General features: G+C 43.7%; 1 pseudogene; it reads right to left on the bottom strand.

Moving 5' to 3' along the window:
* Nucleotides 1–272: 272 nt before the first annotated feature.
* LOC115190941 (uncharacterized protein C18orf19 homolog A-like) lies at nt 273–1,470 on the bottom strand (annotated as a pseudogene).
* Nucleotides 1,471–17,017: the final 15,547 nt, after the last annotated feature.

The raw sequence follows: 17,017 nt of genomic DNA, 5'->3' as shown, positions 1-17,017 counted from the left end.
CTTATCAGTGATTGCAACCAAGTGATTGCCTTTTTCCTCACTCAGTAACTTCCATAACTCTAGTTCTTATCCTCACTCCATTGAGCCCACAATATATATTCCTTATACATGTAATCATTAACTTCTAGTGTAGCAAGTATTTCATACAACAATGTTATGAGTGTGTGGTATCTGATGAAGTCAGTTTAGGGCAATATGTCCATCCATCCTTCTCAAGGGCTATAGTGGCCATATGAACATATATTTAATCATATTCAGGAATTAACATAGATCTACTCCAGCTTCTTTCTGAAAAACACTTGGTCTTTGGTCTCCTGGAGTTTCTCTGCCAACTTGTCCTTGTTGTCCCCAATCCTCCTCGACAGATGATCTCTTCCATCTTCTCAGACAACCTGTCCTTGGTTTCAATCCATCTTCTCAGAGAGGCGTTCCTTGGTCTCCTCCATCTTGTCCTGCAGATACTCCTTAATGGGCGGTGGGGTGGTCATGTGACTGTGTTTATGCTGGTATCTGATCGAGAGGGACGTCCCCCTTATTGCCACCTCAGCCAGGTACACTGTGACAATCTGACAATAAACATGAGCATTGTGGTTAGTGTTAATGTGATTACTATGATGTGTTAAGATTGTGGTGATTTAGCTCTGGACATTGTTTTCAATACAAAAACACTCAAAGCAATTGCCATAGTATGACAATCCAATCACAAACAATTGCTGTCCAAACGTGTAATGAGATATGAGCATTCAGTGCATAGCCACTCTGGGAATGCTCCAACAGTTTAACAAGCTCCTGCGGGAGTCTAACATAATCCAGAAACGGAACGGAATTTTCTATGACATCATGTCAGTCAAGTGTCAACAACTAAACTAATGACCATCACTCTGCCCATCCTAGTCTGAGAATAATTAAAGCCAGCTCATTGTCAGGTCTTACTGTCAGGCCAGGACAGACACAACCCTGACTGTTTAATCAGAATACTGTACATCTAAATGAGACTCAGCGGTGTCTGTGTCAGGCAGTAACCTCAGGTTGACCTGGGATGGAGAAAAGCCCATTATCACTAATGCCCATATGGAGAGGAGTAACAAAAACAGCCTCAGAAAAACATCTCACATTGTACATGAATGTTTATGGGTTTGTCTTTGTCTCTTCCTCTCATTTCAGTTTGCTAAATAATGTCTTGATATTGCTGTACAACGTTATTACTTGTAACTTTCTGCATGGCAGCATAGTAAAGAATTGTTGTAATTAATAACTAATTCCTTATTATGTACTTTATTTCATGCTGCATTTTTGTGATACAGAGCTCCCTTGCAAAAGAGACATTGGGACTTCCCTGCATAGATAAATATTAAATAAAACTTGCTGCATGGCAGCATAGTAAAATGTCCCAAACCACAAGGAGGAGGTGATGAGTTGAAGGGGGATCATGACCTTCCCATTCTGCTTTAGAGTCCTCCTGAACCACATTATTGTGCAGCCGTATTCATCGACCTGGCCAAGGCTTTCGACTCTGTCAATCACCACATTCTTATTGGCAGACTCGACAGCCTTGGTTTCTCAAATTATTGCCTCGCCTGGTTTACCAACTACTTCTCTGATAGAGTTCAGTGTGTCAAATCGGAGGGCCTGTTGTCCGGACCTCTGGCAGTCTCTACGGGGGTGCCACAGGGTTCAATTCTCGGGCCGACTCTCTTCTCTGTATACATCAATGATGTCGCTCTTGTTGCTGGTGATTCTCTGATCCACCTCTACGCAGACGACACTATTCTGTATACTTCTGGCCCCTCTTTGGACACTGTGTTAACTAACCTCCAGACAAGCTTCAATGCCATACATCTCTCCTTCCGTGGCCTCCAACTGCTTATAAATGCAAGTAAAACTAAATGCATGCTATTCAATCGATCACTGCCCGCACCTGCCCGCCGTCCAGCATCACTACTCTGGACGGCTCTGACTTAGAATACGTGGACAACTACAAATACCTAGGTGTCTGGTTAGACTGTAAACTCTCCTTCCAGACTCACATTAAGCATCTCCAATCCAAAATTAAATCTAGAATCGGCTTCCTATATCGCAACAAAACATCCTTCACTCACGTCGCCAAAATACCCTCGTAAAACTAACCATCCTAACCCATCTTCTGCACATCTACCATTCCAGTGTTTAATTGCTATATTGTAATTACTTCATCATCATGGCCTATTTATTGCCTTAACTTACCTCATTTGCACTCACTGTATATAGACTTATATATAGACTGTATATAGACTCGCAGGTAGCTGGGCCCAGAAGCATGGAACGCAGGGCAGCTGGTTGCCACAAGGTTCTCTGGTTAAAGAGATGCTGCAGCTTCTTCCTACTGCTGCCTAGTCCACCCCCTGGTTGCTACACAAAACAAAGCAAAGCATGAATTGCATTAATAGTTTAAGATAAGTAGGCAAATACCTGTGCATAGTACACAGTCTCTCACTTTCCATTTTAGTTAATATTGGTAGCTACCGTTACCTAGCCGGTCAGGGGTTAACTTAAATAGGGTAGGGGGCAGCATTCGGAATTCTGGATGAAAAGCGTGCCCAAATTAAACTGCCTGCTACTTGGGCCCAGAAGGTAGGATATGCATATTATTAGTAGATTTAGATAGAAAACACTCTGACGTTTCTAAAACTGTTTGAATGATGTCTGTGAGTATAACAGAACTCATATGGCAGTCAAAAACCTGAGAAAAATCCAACCGGTTGCATTAAGGAGATGTTTACCTATAATTCTTTGAATAACAGTTTAATATTTTATCAACGTTTATGATGAGTATTTCTATAAATTGATGTGCTCATTCACCTGAAGTTTTTGAAGGAAAAACATTTCTGAACATTACGGGCCAATGTAAAATGGGTTTTTTGGATACAAATATGAACTTTATCGAGCAAAACATACATGTATTGTGTAACATGAAGTCCTATGAGTGCCATCTGATGAAGATCATCAAAGGTTAGTGCTTAATTTTAGCTGTATTTCTGTTTTTTGTGACGCCTCTCCTTGCTTGGAAAATGGCTGTGTGGTTTTTCTTGTCAAGGTGATGTGCTAACATAATCTAATGCTATGCTTTTTCCGTAAAGCCTTTTTGAAATCGGACAATGTGGTTGGATTAACGAGAATCTTATTTTTAAAATGGGATATAATAGTTCTATCTTTGAGTAATCTCAATTTTGAGATCTTTGTCGTTTTGAATTTGGCGCCCTGTTATTTCACTGGCTGTTGAATAGTGTGTCCCGCAGGTGGGACGGTCACGTCCCACATACCCAAGAGAGGTTAAAGGCGTCAGCATGCTTCAGTTTAGCTGTTCAGGTAGGCGAACCGAGTGAGTGTATTCACATACTCCCAGTCCTGTACACTACTGGCAAAACTGTGCAGTGAAACACTGCAATTCATTTTCAATGGAAGGAAAATGGTGACTAGCGGAGTGGGTGGTGGACCATTGGGTGGCGCGAACGTGGAGAGGGAGGCGGTGAAAAAGTTCAGCAATTCCCAACTTTGTGCAAATCACCAGCAGCGAACGCTGGGGGCGATGACCAATCATATCGAGTGGTTCTCATGATGAATTTGACGCTATGCGACCCAACGCTGGAGACTTTCTTCAGCAATGATGGCTGACAAAAATACTAGGATGGAGGCAAATGTAAGTAATTATAATGTCATAACGAGTCATGCAGAAACATTAGAGTTGAGAGGAATATGTTAGTTCATGTAGAGACAAATGACTATACATATTTTTTTGTCATAAAGTTAATTTAGGAAAATCACTAAAACATTTGTTATAAATATTAGTTCAGTGGTTTTAATTGCTTCCACCAGTTAATCGTTAATCCCCAAGAAATTGCAGACAAGGACTTACATCTCAATATTATAATGTCAATATTAGCTAGCTAGCTATGAACCTAGCTATGAACCTCAGCTATCATAGCCGGTTGTATCAACTTCAAAACAGTCTGAATGGCATCAATTAAGCTTATTGATTGAGTAGAATATAATATAACTTATTGTGCCAAGGATGCAAGTCGTATATACATGTAGTTATTACCAAGTATGAGTTCTCCACATTGTTGCCTGTACATTGAAAATATTCACTTGGCAAATAAAGGTGTGGTTCAGGTATGAATGTCTGTGAGACATTCTTTTCAGTCATATCCAATACCAGCAATAGCAATATCAAACTCCAGTCTTTGAATTATGCTGTGTCTGTATGTAACAGGGTTATATTGGTGATTCCCCTTGTCACTTTATTGTTAAGCCAATGGGTTTTTGGTTTTATTTTTGTCTTGTCTTCACCTACTCAACATGACATCTTATTGGCTGGTTTGCGTAGCTTGCTTACGAGGGAGGATGTTTCAGTTAGAATCGTCGCAGTGAACAAGCACCAAACAAGCGTGCGTGAGTGCAGAGTTGGATGGTGAGCTGTGCATTGCATGACGTGCAATTTTGTGCTGTTTCTATCAGAATAAATCTCCATGACTGGTGCTACAAGTTGGAGTTCGTGTCGATGATTTGATTTTACACAACGCAAGAAGAGTTCTGTTACATGTATGTATCTATTACAATTATACACTTCAACAGTATTTACCAATTCTGGTCCTGGGACATCAATGGTTACAAATTGTAACTCTGCAGTAAACTAAAACACATGATTTACAGTGGGGCAAAAAAGTATTTAGTCAGCCACCAATTGTGCAAGTTCTCCCACTTAAAAAGATGAGAGAGGCCTGTAATTTTCATCATAGGTACACGTCAAGTATGACAGACAAAATGAGAAAAAAAAATCCAGAAAATCACATTGTAGGATTTTATTTTTTTAATGAATTTATTATCTTTAGGAACTGGTTTCAACCGTCAGCTGTTACCGGGCAGATCATTTTGGCTCAGTCAATCATTGGCCAGTCTGAGGAGAGGTGTCTTATGATGCGCGTGCACGTGACTTCATCGTTTTTATATTTTTCTTCTGGGATGAATAGCTATTGCCTGGTTGTAATATTATCGCAATTTTACGTAAAAAAATACCCTAAAGGATTGATTGTAAACATCGTTTGACGTGTTTCTACAAACGGTAATGGAACTTTGAACATTTCGTCTATGGATTTGCGTCCACGCCACATGGCATTGTAAAGTGTTCTGGATGGGTCAACAAAACGGACGTATTTGGACATAAATGATGGACTGGGGGGCAAAAAAGGGGGCAAAGACACGGTTCCAATCGCCGTGTCTTTGTGAAATGCAGAGTAGGTGAACGGATGATCTCTGCATGTGTGGTTCCCACCGTGAAGCATGGAGGAGGAGGTGTGATGTGTGGGGTTGCTTTTCTGGCGACACTGTCAGTGATTTATTTAGACTTCAAGGCACACTTAACCAGCATGGCTACCACAGCATTATGCAGCGATATGCCATCCTTCCTGGTTTGGGCTTAGTGGGACTATCATTTGTTTTTCAACAGGACAATGACCCAAAGCACACCTCCAGGCTGTGTAAAGGCTATTTAACCAAGGAGAGTGATGGAGTGCTACATCAAATGAACTGGCCTCCACAATCACCCGACCTCAACCCAAATGAGATGGTTTGGGATGAGTTGGACCGCAGAGTGAAGGAAAAGCAGCCAACAAGTGCTCAGCATATGTGGGAACTCCTTCAAGACTGTTAGAAAAGCATTCCTCATGAAGCTGGTTGAGATAATACCAAGAGTGCGCAAAGCTGTCATCAAGGCAAAGGGTGGCTAACTTGAAGAATCTAAAATCTAATGATTTGTTAAACACCTATTTGGTTCCATATGTGTTATTTCATAGTTTTGATGTCTTCACTGTTATTCCACAATGCACAAAATAGTGCAAATAAAGAAACACTCTTGAATGAGTAGGTGTGTCCAAACTTTTGACTGGTACTGTAAGTATTCAGACCATTTACTCTGTTCTTTGCTGAAGCACCTTTGGCAGCGATTACGGCCTTGAGTCTTCTTGGCTATGATGCTACAGGCTTGCCACAACTGTATTTGGGAAGTTTTTCCCATTCTTCTCTGCAGATCCTCTCAAGCTCTGTCAGGTTGGATGAGGAGCGTTGCTTTACTGCTATTTTCAGGTTTCTCCAGAGATATTCGATCGGGTTCAATGTCCTGGCTTTGACTGGGCCACTCAAGGACATTCAGAGACTTGCCATGAAGCAACTCCTGCATTGTCTTGGATGTGTGCTTAGGGTCATTGTCCTGTGGGACAGATCTGGGGAAGGGTAGCAAAACATTTCCGCAGCGTTGAAGGTCCCCAAGAACCAAGAACTTGGTGAACCTTTGCCCCAGTCTGAGGTCCTGAGTGCTCTGGAGCAGGTTTTCATCAAGGATCTCTCTGTACTTTGCTCCGTTCATCTTTGCCTTGATCCTGACTAATCTCCCTGTCCCTCCCCCTGAAAAACATCCCCACAGCATGATGCTGCCACGACCATGCTTCACCATAGGGATGGGGCCAGGTTTCCTCCAGACATGACGCTTGGCATTCAGGCCGAAGAGTTCAATCTTGGTTTCATCAGACCAAAGAATCTTGTTTCTCATGGTCTGAGAGTCTTTAGGTGCCTTTTGGCAAACTCCAAGCGGGCTGTTATGTGCTTTTTACTGAGGAGTGGCTTCTGTCTGGTCACTCTACCATAAAGTCCTAATTGGTGGAGTGCTGCAGAGATGGTTGTCGTTCTGGAAGTTTCTTCCATCTCCACAGAGGAACTCTAGAGCTTTGTCAGAGTGAACATCAGGTTCTTGGTCACCTACCTGACCAAGGCTCTTCTCCCCCAATTGCTCAGTTTGGCCAGGCGCCCAGCTCTAGGAAGAGTCTTGGTGGTTCCAACTTCTGTCATTTAAGAATGATGGAGGCCATGGATAATATACCGTTGGTTGGTTTTTCTGTGCATCAGCAAGACAGAACAGCTGGGGTGGCAGTCTGTGCCTATTTGTCAGTAACAGCACGTACGCAAAATCAAATATTAAAGAAGTCTCAAGGTTTTACTCGCCTGAGGTAGAGTATCTCATGTTAAGCTGTAGACAACACTATTTACCAAGAAAGATTTAATCTATATTTTTGTAGCTGTCTATTTAACACTACAAGCCAACGCTGGCACTAAGACCGCACTGTATACAGCCATAAGCAACCAAAAAAATGCTCATCCAGAGGCGGCGCTCCTAGTGGCCGGGGACTTTAATGCAGGTAAACTTAAATCCGTTTTACCTAATTTCTACCAGCATGTTACATGTGCAACAAGAGGGAAAAAACTCCAGACCACCTCTACTCCACACACAGAGAAACGTACAAAGCTCTCCCTCGCCCAAATCTGAACATAATTCTGTCCTCTTAATTCCTGCAAACAAGCAAAAACTAAACCAGGAAGTACCAGTGACTCTCTCAATATGGAAGTGGTCAGATGACGCAGATGCTAAGCTACAAGAGTGTTTTGCTAGCAAAGACTGGAATATGTTCTGGGACTCATCCGATGGCACTGAGAAGTATGCCACATCAGTCACTGGTTTCATCAATAAGTGCATCGATGACATTGTCCCCAAAGTGACCGTACGTACATACCCCAACCAGAAGCCATGGATTACAGGCAACATCCGCACTGAGCAAAAGGGTAGAGCTTCCACTTTCAAGGAGTGGGACTCTAACCTGGACAATTGTAAGAAATCCCTCTATGCACTTAGACAAAACAGCAAACAAGGAAAGCATCAGTACAGGACTAACATTGAATCCTACTACACAGGCTCCGATGCTCATTGGATGTGGCAGGGCTTGCAAACTATTATGGACTACAAAGGGAAGCCCAGCCGTGAGCTTCCCGGTGACACATGCCTACCAGCTGAGCTAAATGACTTCTATGTGTGATTCAAGGTAAGCAAACCTGCAGCATGCATGAGAGCACCAGCTATTCCGGACAACTGTGTGATCACGCTCGTCGCAGCCGATGTGAGTAAGACCTATAACCTCTCTAGGGTATGTTGGACGAAATAGTCCCACCTACTCAACAGCCAGTGGAATCCCGTGGCGTGATATTCAAATACCTTAGAAATGCTATTACTTCAATTTCTCAAACATATGACTATTTTACACCATTTTAAAGACAAGACTCTCGTTAATCTAACCACACTATCCGATTTCAAAAAGGCTTTGCAACGAAAGCAAAACATTAGATTATGTCAGCAGAGTACCCAGCCAGAAATAATCAGACACCCATTTTTCAAGCTAGCATATAATGTCACATAAACCCAAACCACAGCTAAATGCAGCACTAACCTTTGATGATCTTCATCAGATGACACTCCTAGGACATTATGTTATACAATAGATGCATGTTTTGTTCAATCAAGTTCATATTTATATCAAAAACCAGCTTTTTACATTAGCATGTGACGTTAAGAACTAGCATACCCCCTGCAAACTTCCGGTGAATTTACTAAATTACTCACGATAAACGTTCACAAAAAACATAACAATTATTTAAAGAATTATAGATACAGAACTCCTTTATGCAATCGCTATGACCGATTTTAAAATAGCTTTTTGGCAAAAGCACATTTTGCAATATTCTGAGTAGATCACCATCACGGGCTAGCTATTTTGACACCCCCCAAGTTTGGCACTCACCAAACTCAGATTTACTATAAGAAAAATTGGATTACCTTTGCTGTTCTTCGTCAGAATGCACTCCCAGGACTTCTACTTCAGTAACAAATGTTGGTTTGGTTCAAAATAATCCATAGTTATGTTCAAATATCCTCTGTTTTGTTCGTGCGTCCAAGACACTATCCGAAGGGTGACGAAGGGTGACGCGCCCGGCGCGTTTCGTGACAAAACATTTCTAAATATTCCATTAACGTATTTCGAAGCATGTCAACCGCTTTTTAAAATCAATTTTTATGCGATTTTTCTCGTAAAAAAGCGATAATATTCCGACCGGGAAACCCTGTTTTCGTTCAAAGACTAAAAATCTAAAATGGACTCTTCTTGTGCACGCGCGCCCCAGTCTCATTGTTCTCTGATCGACCACTATCCAAATGCGCTACTGTTTTTCAGCCATGGCCTGCAAAGTCATCATTCAACGTTCTGCCGCCTTCTGAGAGCCTATGGGAGCCGTAGGAAGTGTCACGTTACAGCAGAGATCCTCAGTTTTCAATAAAGAGAGTGTAGAAGGCCAAGAAATGGTCAGAGAGGGCACTTCCTGTAAGGAATCTTCTCAGGTTTTAGCCTGCCATATGAGTTCTGTTATACTCACAGACACCATTCAAACAGTTTTAGAAACTTTAGGGTGTTTTCTATCCAAGTCAAACAATTATATGCATATTCTAGTTTCTGGGCAGTAGTAATAACCAGATTAAATCGGGTACGTTTTTTATCCGGCCGTGCAAATACTGCCCCCTACCCTAGAGAGGTTAAACAGGTCAACATTCACAAGGCCGCAGGGACAAACGGATTAACTGGACTGGTACTCCGTGCATGCGCTGACCAACCAGCCAATTGATTACAGTGAGGGAAAAAGTATTTGATCCCCTGCTGATTTTGAATGTTTTCCCACTGACAAAGAAATGATCAGTCTATAATTTTATTGGTAGGTTTATTTGAACAGTGAGAGACAGAATAACAAAAAATCCAGAAAAACGCATGTCAAAAATGTTATAAATTGATTTGCATTTTAATGAGGGAAATAAATATTTGACCCCTCTGCAAAACATGACTTAGTACTTGGTGGCAAAACCCTTGTTGGCAATCACAGAGGTCAGACGTTTCTTGCAGTTGGCCACCAGGTTTTCACACATCTCAGGAGGGATTTTGTCCCACTCCTCTTTTCAGATCTTCTCCATGTCATTAAGGTTTCGAGGCTGTTGTTTGGCAACTCGAACCTTCAGCTCCCTCCACAGATTTTCTATGGGATTAAGGTCTGGAGACTGGCTAGGCCACTCTAGGACCTTAATGTGCTTGTTCTTGTGCCACTCCTTTGTTTTGGGTCATTGTCATGCTGGAATACCCATCCACGACCCATTTTCAATGCCCTGGCTGAGGGAAGGAGGTTCTCACCCAAGATTTGACGGTACATGGCCCCGTCCATCGTCCCTTTGATGCGGTGAAGTTGTCCTGTCCCTTTAGCAGAAAAACACCCACAAAGCATAATGTTTCCACCTCCATGTTTGACATTGGGGATGGTGTTCTTGGGGTCATTGGCAGCATTCCTCCTCCTCCAAACACAGCGAGTTGAGTTGATGCCAAAGAGCTCCATTTTGGTCTCATCTGACCACAACACTTTCACCCAGTTGTCCTCTGAATCATTCAGATGTTCATTGGCGAACTTCAGATGGGCATGTATATGTGCTTTCTTGAGCAGGGGGACCTTGCGGGTGCTGCAGGATTTCAGTCCTTCACGGCGTAGTGTGTTACCAATTGTTTTCTTGGTGACTATGGACCCAGCTGCCTTGAAATTATTGACAAGATCCTCCCGTGTAGTTCTGGGCTGATTCCTCACCTTTCTCATGATCATTGCAACTCCACGAGGTGAGATCTTGCATGGAGCCCCAGGCCGAGGGAGATTGACAGTTATTTTGTGTTTCTTCCATTTGCGAATAATCGCACCAACTATTGTCACCTTCTCATCAAGCTGCTTGGCGATGGTCTTGTAGCCCATTCCAGCCTTGTGTAGGTCTACAATCTTGTCCCTGACATCCTTGGAGAGCTCTTTAGTCTTGGCCATGGTGCAGAGTTTGGAATCTGATTGATTGATTACTTCTGTGGACAGGTGTCTTTTATACAGGTAACAAACTGAGATTAGGAGCACTCCCTTTAAGAGTGTGCTCCTAATCTCAGTTTGTTACCTGTATAAAAGACGCCTGGGAACCTGAAATCTTTCTGATTGCTAGGGGGTTAAATACTTATTTCCCTCATTTAAATGCAAATCAATTTATAACATTTTTGACATGCGTTTTTCTGGATTTGTTTGTTGTTATTCTGTCTCTCACTGTTCAAATAAACCTACCATTAAAATTATAGACTGATAATTTCTTTGTCAGTGGGCAAACATACAAAATCAGCAGGGGATCAAATACTTTTTTCCCTCACTGTACCTGTTCAGGAGTCTAATGGCTTGGGGGTAAAAACTTTTGAGAAGCCTTTTGGTCCTAGACTTGGCACTCCGGTACCGCTTGCCATGCGGTAGTAGAGAGTAGTCTATGACTGGGGTGGCTGTGGTCTTTGACAATTTTTAGGGACTTCCTCTGACACCGCCTGGTGTAGAGTTCCTAGATGGCAGGCAGCTTAGCCCCAGTGATGTACTGGGCCATACGCACTACCCTCTGTAGTGCCTTGCGGTCAGAGGCCGAGCAATTGCCGTACCAGGCAGTGATGCAACCAGTCCGGATGCTCTCGATGTTGCAGCTTAGAACCTTTTGAGGATCTCAGGACCCATGCCAAATCTTTTTAGTTTCCTGATGGGGAATAGGTTTTGTCGTGCCCTCTTCACGACTGTCTTGGTGTGTTTGGACCATTCTAGTTTGTTGTTGATGTGGACACCAAGGAACTTGAAGCTCTCAACCTGCTCCACTACAGCCACGTCGATAAGAATGGGGGCGTGCTTGGTCCTCCTTTTCCTGTAGTCCACCATCATCTCCTTAGTCTTGGTTACGTTGAGACATAGGTTGTTATTCTGGCACCACCAGGCCAAGTCTCTGACCTCCTCCCTATAGTTGTCAGTGATCAGGCCTACCACTGTTGTGTCGTCTGCAAACTTAATGATGGTGTTGGAGTCGTGCCTGGCTGCGCAGTCGTGGGTGAACAGGGAGCACAGGAGGGGACTGAGCACACACCCCTGGGGAGCTCCATTGTTGAGGATCAGCGTGGCAGATGTTTTGCTACCTACCCTCACCACCTGGGGGTGGCCCGTCAGGAAGTCCAAGATCCAGTTGCAGAGGGAGGTGTTTAGTCCAAGGATCCTTAGCTTAGTGATGAGCTTTGAGGGTACTATGGTGTTGAACGCTGAGCTGTAGTCAATGAATAGCTTTCTCACATGTGTTCCTTTTGTCCAGGTGGGAAAGGGCAGAGTGGAGTGCAATAGAGATTGCATCATCTGTGGATCTGTTTGGGCAGTATGCAAATTGGAGTGGGTCTAAGGTTTCTGGGATAATGGTTTTGATGTGAGCCATGACCAGCCTTTCAAAGCACTTCATGGCTACAGACCTGAGTGCTACGGGTCTGTAGTTATTTAGGCAGGTTGCCATTGTGTTCTTGGGCACAGGGACTATGGTGGTCTGCTTGAAACATGTTGGTATTACAGACTCAATCAGGGACGTGTTGAAAATGTCAGTGAAGACACCTGCCAGTTGGTCAGCACATGCTCGGAGCACACGTCCTGGTAATCCGTCTGGCCCCACAGTCTTGTGTATGTTGACGTGTTTAAAGGTCTTATTCACGTCGGCTATGGAGAGAGTGATCACACAGTCGTCTGGAACAGCTGATGCTCTCATGCGTGCCTCAGTGTTGCTTGACTCGAAGCGAGCATAGAAGTGATTTAGCTCGGCTGGTAGGCTCGTGTCACTGGGCAGCTCGCGGCTGTGCTTCCCTTTGTAGTCTGTAATAGTTTGCAAGCCCTGCCACATACGACGAGCGTCGGAGCCGGTGTAGTATGATTCGATCTTAGCCCTGTATTGACGCTTTGCCTGTTTGATGGTTAATCGAAGGGCATTGCAGAATTTTTTGTAAGCTTCCGGGTTAGAGTTCCGCACCTTGAAAGCGGCAGCTCTACCCTTTTAGCTCATTGGGAATGTTGCCTGTAATCCATGGCTTCTGGTTGGGGTATGTACGTACAGTCACTGTGGGGATGACGTCCTCGATGCACTTATTGATAAAGCCAGTGACTGATGTGGTGTACTTCTCAATGCCATCGGAAGAATCCCGGAACATGTTCCAGTCTGTGATAGCAAAACAGTCCTGTAGTTTAGCATCTGCTTCATCTGACCACTTTTTTATGGACCGAGTCACTGGTGCTTCCTGCTTTAATTTTTGCTTGTAAGCTATAATTAGGAGGATAGAGTTGTGGTCGGATTTACCAAATGGAGGGCGAGGGTGAGCTTTGTACACGTCTCTGTGTGGAGTACAGGTGATCTAGAATTTGTTTCCCTCTGGTTTCACATTTAACATGTTGATAGAAATTAGGTAGAACTGATTTAAGTTTCCCTGCATTAAAGTCTCCGGCCACTCGGAGCGCAGCCTCTGGGTGAGAGGTTTCTGTTTTCTTATTTCCTTATACAGCTGCCTGAGTGCGGTCTTAGTGCCAGCATCTGTCTGTGGTGGTAAATAAACAGTCATGAAAAGTATAGCTGAAAACTGTCTAGGCAAGTAGTGTGGCCAGCAATTTATCAGAATATACTCTACTTCAGGCGAGCAAAATCTAGAGACTTCCTTTGATTTTGTGCACCAGCTGTTGTTTACAAATATGCACAGACCGCCCCCCCCCCTCGTCTTACCGGAGTGTGCTGTTCTATCCTGCCGGTGCAGCGTATATCCCACTAGCTGAATATCCATGTCATCATTCAGCCACAATTCCGTGAAACATAGGATATTGCAGTTTTTGATGTCCCGTTGGTAGGATTTTCGCGATCGTACCTCATCTAGTTTATTGTCCAATGATTGCACGTTGGCGAGTAGTATTGTCTGTAACGGCAGCTTTTCCACTCGCCTTTTCTGGGTCCTGACGAGGCATCCGGCTCTTTGTAATCTGTACCTGCGTCGATTCCTCTTGCAAATAACGGGGATGTTGGCCCTGTCAGGTGTTTGGAGAATGTCTTGTGCGTCTTGCTTGTTGAAGAAAAAATCTTTGTCTAATCCGAGTTTGGTGATCGCTGTCCTGATATCCAGAAGCTCTTTTTTGCCATAAAATACGGTTGCAGAAACATTATGCAACCGTATCAGAAACATTATGTACAAAACAATTTACCGGCTTTCACTTCAGCAGTAATAAATTTATGAACTTCTTTGAGGAAAAGATCATGATCATTAGAAAGCAAATTACGGACTCCTCTTTAAATCTGGGTATTCCTCCAGGGCTCCATTGTCCTGAGTCTGCACAACTCTGCCAGGACCTAGGATCAAGGGAGATACTAAAGTGTTTTAGTACTATATCTCTTGACATAATGATGAAAATAATCATGGCCTCCAAACCCTCAAGCTGCATACTGGACCCTATTCCAACTAAACTACTGAAAGAGCTGCTTCCTGTGCTTGGCCCTCCTATGTTGAACATAATAAACGGCTCTCTATCCACCGGATGTGTACCAAGCTCACTAAAAGTGGCAGTAATAAAGCCTCTCTTGAAAAAGCCGAATCTTGACCCAGAAATTATAAAAAACTATCGGCCTATATCGAATCTTCCATTCCTCTCAAAAATTTTAGAAAAAGTTGTTGCGCAGCAACTCACTGCCTTCCTGAAGACAAACAATGTATACGAAACGCTTCAGTCTGGTTTTAGACCCCATCATAGCACTGAGACTGCACTTGTGAAGGTGGTAAATGACCTTTTAATGACGTCAGACCGAGGCTCTGCATCTGTCCTCATGCTCCTAGATCTTAGTGCCGCTTTTGATACCATCGATCACCACATTCTTTTGGAGAGATTGGAAACCCAAATTGGTCTACATGGACAAGTTCTGGCCTGGTTTAGATCTTATCTGTCGGAAAGATATCAGTTTGTCTCTGTGAATGGTTCGTCCTCTGACAAATCAATTGTAAATTTTGGTGTTCCTCAAGGTTCCGTTCTAGGACCACTATTGTTTTCACTATATATTTTACCTCTTGGGGATGTCATTCGAAAACATAATGTTAAATTTCACTGCTATGCGGACGACACACAGCTGTACATTTCAATGAAACATGGTGAAGCCCCAAAATTGCCCTCGCTAGAAGCCTGTGTTTCAGACATAAGGAAGTGGATGGCTGCAAATTTTCTACTTTTAAACTCGGACAAAACAGAGATGCTTGTCCTAGGTCCCAAGAAACAAAGAGATCTTCTGTTGAATCTGACAATTAATCTGGATGGTTGTACAGTCGTCTCAAATAAAACTGTGAAGGACCTCGGCGTTACTCTGGACCCTGATCTCTCTTTTGAAGAACATATCAAGACTGCTTCAAGGACAGCTTTTTTCCATCTACGTAACATTGCAAAAATCTGAAACTTTCTGTCCAAAAATGACGCAGAAAAATTAATCCATGCTTTTGTTACTTCTAGGCTCGACTACTGCAATGCTCTACTTTCCGGCTACCCGGATAAAGCACTAAACAAACTTCAGTTAGTGCTAAATACGGCTGCTAGAATCCTGACTAGAACCAAAAAATTTGATCATATTACTCCAGTGCTAGCCTCCCTACACTGGCTTCCTGTTAAGGCAAGGGCTGATTTCAAGGTTTTACTGCTAACCTACAAAGCATTACATGGGCTTGCTCCTACCTATCTTTCCGATTTGGTCCTGCCGTACATACCTACACGTACGCTACGGTCACAAGACGCAGGCCTCCTAATTGTCCCTAGAATTTCTAAGCAAACGGCTGGAGGTAGGGCTTTCTCCTATAGAGCTCCATTTTTATGGAATGGTCTGCCTACCCATGTGAGAGACGCAGACTCAGTCTCAACCTTTAAGTCTTTACTGAAGACTTATCTCTTCAGTAGGTCCTATGATTAAGTATAGTCTGGCCCAGGAGTGTGAAGGTGAACGGAAAGGCTGGAGCAACGAACCGCCCTTGCTGTCTCTGCCTTGTCGGTTCCCCTCTTCCCACTGGGATTCTCTGCCTCTAACCCTTTTACAGGGGCTGAGTCACTGACTTACTGGTGTTCTTCCATGCCGTCCATGGGAGGGGTGCGTCACTTGAGTAGGTTGAGCCACTGACGTGGTCTTCCTGTCTGGGTTGGCGCCCCCCCTTTGGGTTGTGCCGTGGAGGAGATCTTTGTGAGCTATACTCGGCCTTGTCTTCGGACGGTAAGTTGGTGGTTGTAGATATCCCTCTAGTGGTGTGGGGGCTGTGCTTTGGCAAAGTGGGTGGGGTTATATCCTGCCTGTTTGGCCCTGTCCGGGGGTATCATCGGATGGGGCCACAGTGTCTTCTGATCCCTCCTGTCTCAGCCTCCAGTATTTATGCTGCAGTAGTTTATGTGTCGGGGGGCTAGGGTCAGTCTGTTACATCTGGAGTATTCTCTTGTCTTATCCGGTGTCCTGTGTGAATGTAAATATGCTCTCTCTAATTCTCTCTTTCTCTCTTTCTTTCTTTCTTTCTCTCGGAGGACCTGAGCCCTAGGACCATGCCTCAGGACTACCTGGCATGATGACTCCTTGCTGTCCCCAGTCCACCTGGCCATGCTGCTGCTCCAGTTTCAACTGTTCTGCCTGCGGCTACGGAACCCTGACCTGTTCACCGGACGTGCTTGTTGCACCCTCGACAATTACTATGATTATTATTATTTGACCATGCTGGTCATTTACGAACATTTTAACATCTTGACCATGTTCTGTTATAATATCCACCCGGCACAGCCAGAAGAGGACTGGCCACCCCTCATAGCCTGGTTCCTCTCTAGGTTTCTTCCTAGGTTTTTGGCCTTTCTCAGGAGTTTTTCCTAGGGAGTTTTTCCCAGCCACCGTGCTTCTTTCACATGCATTGCTTGCTGTTTGGGGTTTTAGGCTGGGTTTCTGTACAGCACTTTGAGATTTCAGCTGATGTACGAAGGGCTATATAAATAAATTTGATTTGATTTGATTTGAATTTACAAATAACGTGAAAAAACCCACATAATAGCACAATTGTTTGGGCGCCCGTAAAACTGTTGCCACTTCTTTCGGCGCCATTTTGACTGATTCAACAGATTTGGAGATTATAATCTCATCCCTTAGCCGGCTCTCTCTCTCTCTGTCGAGCCATCTTGTTTCACAGTGCCTCAGAATGGAACTTGAATGGGAATCTGTAGCAGGAGTGGCGAAACATCC

The sequence above is a fragment of the Salmo trutta genome, unplaced genomic scaffold (assembly GCF_901001165.1).
Source record: "Salmo trutta unplaced genomic scaffold, fSalTru1.1, whole genome shotgun sequence".
Classification (NCBI taxonomy): domain Eukaryota; kingdom Metazoa; phylum Chordata; class Actinopteri; order Salmoniformes; family Salmonidae; genus Salmo; species Salmo trutta.
This window is presented reverse-complemented; position numbering and strand designations above follow the sequence as displayed.